We start from the raw sequence: 5578 nt of genomic DNA, 5'->3' as shown, positions 1-5578 counted from the left end.
TAAATGGAGTTATGAAGCATCCTCCGGAGGATCATTCTATCCTCCAGTGTGACATTATAGATGAAACCGTGGCTGAAGTTCACCAGGAGGAATTTGAAGAGAAGCATACAGGACAAGGCCCAAGTGTGGGGACATTCTCAGAGGACAATGACAGTGCCTTACCACTGTTACCAGCTCCAGACAACCCAGAGCCTGAACATGATCAGAAGTTAGAATTAAAACCCCTTCCTCCACACCTCAAATATGCTTACCTTGAAGACGGGCAGAAGTTTTCGGTTATCATTGCAAGGGAACTCACTTCTCAACAGGAAGAGCAGCTACTTGGTATGCTGAGGAGGCACAAGAAGGCAATTGGTTAGAGTTTGGCAGACATAGTAGGCATCAATCCTCAAGTCTGTGAGCATAGAATATTTTTAGAAGAGGGAGCAAGACCTGTCTGTCAACCCCAGAGAAGACTGAACCCCACTATCCTAGAGGTTGTCAAAAAGGAAGTGACCAGACTACTAGAGGTAGATATCATCTATCCCATCTCAGACAGTGAATGGGTAAGCCCAGTACAAGTGGTGCCAAAGAAGTCTGGAGTCACTGCAGTGAAGAATGAGCATGGAGAGCTCCTGACAACCAGAGTTCAGAACACCTGGAGGGTCTGCATTGACTACATACGCCTCAACCAAGCAAAGGATCACTATCCTCTTGCATTCATTGATCAAATGCTGGATCGCCTGTTAGGTAAATCGCATTATTGTTTTTTAGATGGTTACACAGGTTATTTCCAGATTCATATAGCTTCTAAGGATCAGGAAAAGACCACTTTTACATGTCCTTTTGGGACTTATGCTTACAAGATAATGCCCTTTGGCTTGTGCAATGCACTAGCTACTTTTCAAAGGTGCATGATGAGTCTTTTCTCTGATCTTATTGAAGACTGTATGGAGGTTTTTATGGATGATTTTAGCATATACGGCAATTCCTTTAGCCTTTGCTTAGATGGATTATCTAGAGTATTAGATAGATGTGTCAGTACAAACCTGGTATTAAATTTTGAAAAATGCCACTTTATGGTTAAACAAGGGATTGTACTAGGACATGTTGTGTCTAACACTGGCATTTCTGTAGATCCAGCAAAGGTGGATGTTATTTCTAGTTTACCTTACCCCTCTTCTGTGAGGGAGGTTCGTTCTTTCCTTGGTCATGCAGGTTTTTACAGGAGATTCGTTAAAGACTTCAGTAAGGTAGCACTTCCCTTATCCAGATTACTGCAGAAAGATATTGAGTTCGAGTTCAGTGAAAATTGTAAACAAGCGTTTGATAAGCTGAAGACCGCACTGACTCAAGCTCCAATTGTGAGAGGACTAGACTGGAGCCAACCATTTGAAATAATGTGTGATGCTTCCAACCATACCGTAGGAGCAGCACTGGCTCAGCGTGAAGGTAAGGATCCTTTTGTTATTGCTTACGCGTCTAAAACTTTAGATGCCGCTCAGTCGAATTACACTACTACTGAGAAAGAGCTTCTTGCTATTGTTTTTGCTCTGGATAAATTTCGAGCTTATTTACTTGGTACTAAAGTAGTAGTGTATTTAGACCACGCAGCTCTAAAGTATTTATTAGCTAAAAAGGAGTCCAAATCAAGGCTTATACATTGGATACTGCTATTACAAGAATTTGATTTGGAAATTAAGGACAGGAGTGGCAACCAAAATTTAGTGGTAGACCACTTGAGTCACCTTGAACATATTACAGATGACTCCACCCCTATGGCTGATAATTTCTCATTTGATAACCTGCAAGTAGTATCTGAGATAGTCCCTTGGTATGCACCTGTAGCTAATTATCTAGTTAGCCGCACTTTTCCTCCAAACTTTTCTAAGCATCAAAGAGACAAGCTGAAAAGCGAGTCTAAATATTATATATGGGATGACCCATATTTATGGAGATGTGGTGCTGATCAGGTAATTAGACGGTGTGTGCCTCAATCAGAATTCCAGTCCATCTTAGAGACCTGTCACTCATCTGAGAGTGGAGGACATTTTGGCCCTCAAAGAACTGCTAGAAAAATCTTAGACTGTGGATTCTGGTGGCCTACTCTTTTTAAGGATGCTGCTGAATTTTATAGATCTTGTTTTCCATGCCAGAAATTTGGTAATATATCCAGGAGGGATGAGATGCCTCAACAGATTATGCTTTTCTGTGAAATTTTTGATGTTTGGGGCATTAACTTCATGGGTCCATTTCTAAATTCTAATGGTTATTTCTATATATTGTTAGCTGTAGATTACGTTTCCAAATGGGTGGAAGCAATTCCTACCCGCAATGATGATGCTAACACTATTGTTTCCTTTGTGAGAAACCATATTATTTGTCGCTTTGGATCACCACGAGCAATCGTGAGCGATCAAGGCACCCATTTTTGTAACAGAAGACTAACAGGACTAATGAAGAAGCATGGGATAATTCATAAAGTTTCAACAGCCTACCATCCTCAGACTAATGGGCAAGCCGAGGTGTCAAATAGAGAGATAAAGCATATCTTGCAGAAGATAGTTAAACCTCATAGAAGAGACTGGAGCACCAGGCTACAAGATGCACTCTGGGCATACAGAACAGCATACAAAACACCCATTGGGATGAGTCCTTTTCGCTTAGTTTATGGAAAAGCTTGTCATCTCCCTGTTGAAGTAGAGCACAAAGCCTTCTGGACAGTAAAGGAGTGCAACATGGGAATTGAAAAAGCCGGAGCTGAAAGGAGATTACAACTGCAAGAATTGGAAAGCCTTCGCCTGGAAGCTTATGAGAACTCAAGACTATACAAGGAGAAGATGAAGGCTGTACATGATCAGCACATCAAGAGGAAAGAGTTCCAACCTGGGGACTTAGTCCTCCTTTATAAATCTTGACTGAGGCTCATGCCAGGCAAGTTGAGATCAAGATGGGAAGGTCCATACAGAGTAGAGAAGGCCGAACCGTACGGAGTTTATCACCTAAGCCATCCTTCAAGCTCTGAACTTATCAAAGTTAATGGACATCGTTTAAAGCTGTACCATGGCGAGAAGCTGAAGAAAAACAAGGAGCTTGAGATCTTCCTCTTGGAAGATCCCCACATAGCCGAAGACTGAGCTAGTGGAGCGTCCAACTTACGGACGTTAAAGCAAAGTGCTAGGTGGGAGACAACCCACCATGGTATGATCGTTCTTTTCTTTATTTTTAGTTTTCTTATTCAATAACTCTTCTCTTCATTAGTACATTTCGTGCATCTGCATTTCCATACTTTTATTTTAATTAAAAAAAAAATTTATGCGACGCGACTGCCTCATTGACGCGTCCGCGTCGTAGGTGTGGGAGAGAATAATAAATTGAACAGAGAGTCACGCGAGAGCGTGGCTGGAGGCGTGCCAATGGCACAAATTGTCCCACGCGACCGCGTGACTAGGATTTCGATGTCAAAGTGGTGCACACCCGAAAGTTGTGCTAGAGTGGTGCTGGACTGGCGCTGGACGCGTAGTCCCTCTCATGCGATCGCCTGCCCCACGCGTCCGTGTCGTACCCTAATAATTGACCACTCACGCGATCGCATCCCCCATGCGATCGCGTCACCCAAAATTTGGCATTTTATGATTTTGAACAGAGAGTTGTGCGAGTGCGTGGCTGCCTTCGCGCCAATGGCATAAAATGGGTCACCGACGCGACCGCGTCATTCATTTTAAGCGCAATTCACGCGATCGCGTGCCCCACGCGACCGCGTTGCTTGCACCGCACAGTTTTCCTAATTTGACAATTATCATATCTTTTTCTCCCCAAATCCTATTTTCTCTTTTCCCTCCTTCTTTCTTCTCCCTCCCTTCCTCCCTTCTTCCTTCTTTCTCACTTTTTCCTCTCTCTCACCCCATTAACTTTACATGAAAGGAGCATCTCCATCCCTACCATTGGAGCAAACAACTTTGAGCTGAAACCTCAGCTAGTTTCTCTGATGCAGTAGAACTGCAAGTTTCATGGACTTCCATCTGAAGATCCTTTTCAGTTCTTAACTGAATTCTTGCAGATCTGTGATACTGTTAAGACTAATGGAGTAGATCCTGAAGTCTACAGGCTCATACTTTTCCCTTTTGCTGTAAGAGACAGAGCTAGAATATGGTTGGACTCTCAACCCAAAGACAGCCTGAACTCTTGGGATAAGCTGGTCACGACTTTCTTAGCCAAGTTCTTTCCTCCTCAAAAGCTGAGCAAGCTTAGAGCAGATGTTCAAACCTTCAGACAGAAAGAAGGTGAATCCCTCTATGAAGCTTGGGAAAGATACAAGCAGCTGACCAAAAAGTGTCCTTCTGACATGCTTTCAGAATGGACCATCCTGGATATATTCTATGATGGTTTATCTGAGCTATCAAAGATGTCATTGGATACTTCTGCAGGTGGATCCATTCACCTAAAGAAAATGCCTGCAGAAGCTCAAGAACTCATTGACATGGTTGCTAATAACCAGTTCATGTACACTTCTGAGAGGAATCCTGTGAATAATGGGACGCTTATGAAGAAGGGAGTTCTTGAAATTGATACTCTGAATGCCATATTGGCTCAGAACAAAATATTGACTCAGCAAGTCAATATGATTTCTCAGAGTCTGAATGGAATGCAAGCTGCATCCAACAGTACTCAAGAGGCATCTTCTGAAGAAGAAGCTTATGATCCTGAGAACCCTGCAATAGTAGAGGTGAATTACTTAGGTGAACCTTATAGAAACACCTATAATCCATCATGGAGAAATCATCCAAATTTCTCATGGAAGGATAAAAGCCTCAACAAGGCTTTAATAATGGTGGAAGAAACAGGTTTAGTAATAGCAAGCCTTTTCCATCATCCACTCAGCAACAGACAGAGAATTCTGAGCAGAATCCATCTAGCTTAGAAAATTTATTCTCTGATCTATCTAAGGCCACTGTGATCATGAATGAAACAAGGTCTTCCATTAGAAATTTGGAAGCACAAGTGGGCCAGTTGAGTAAAAGGCTCACTGAAATCCCTCCTAGTACTCTCCCAAACAATACAGAAGAAAATCCAAAAGGAGAGTGCAAGGCCATTGACATAACCAAAATGGCCGAACCCAAAGAGGGAGAGGAGGACGTGAATCCCAAGGGGGAAGACTTCCTGGGACGTCCAGTGATCAATAAGGAGTTTCCCTCTGAGGAACCAAAGGAATCTGAGACTCATCTAGAGACCATAGAGATTCCATTGAACCTCCTTATGCCATTCATGAGCTCTGATGAGTATTCCTCTTCTAAAGAGAATGAGGATGTTACTGAAGAGCAAACTGCCAAGTTTCTTGATGCAATCATGAAGCTGAATGCCAAATTATTTGGTATTGAGACTTGGGAAGATGAACCTCCCTTGTTCACCAATGAACTAAGTGATCTGGATCAACTGACATTACCTCAGAAGAAACAGGATCCTGGAAAGTTCATAATACCTTGTACCATAGGCACCATGATCTTTAAGGCTCTATGTGATCTTGGTTCAGGGATAAACCTCATGCCCCTCTCTGTAATAGAGAAACTGGGAATCAATGGGGTGCAAGCTGCTAAAATCT

General features: G+C 42.6%; 1 non-coding gene across 1 annotated transcript; it reads right to left on the bottom strand.

The window, feature by feature from the left end:
• Nucleotides 1–4222: 4222 nt before the first annotated feature.
• LOC112753234 (small nucleolar RNA R71) lies at nt 4223–4330 on the bottom strand. The gene has a single exon (XR_003177626.1). It is a non-coding gene; the product is annotated as a small nucleolar RNA R71 (small nucleolar RNA).
• Nucleotides 4331–5578: the final 1248 nt, after the last annotated feature.

Source organism: Arachis hypogaea, chromosome 15 (assembly GCF_003086295.3).
Source record: "Arachis hypogaea cultivar Tifrunner chromosome 15, arahy.Tifrunner.gnm2.J5K5, whole genome shotgun sequence".
In the NCBI taxonomy this organism is placed as follows: Eukaryota; Viridiplantae; Streptophyta; class Magnoliopsida; order Fabales; family Fabaceae; genus Arachis; species Arachis hypogaea.
Note: the sequence above shows the minus strand (reverse complement) of the source record. Positions and strands in the feature narration are given on the sequence as shown.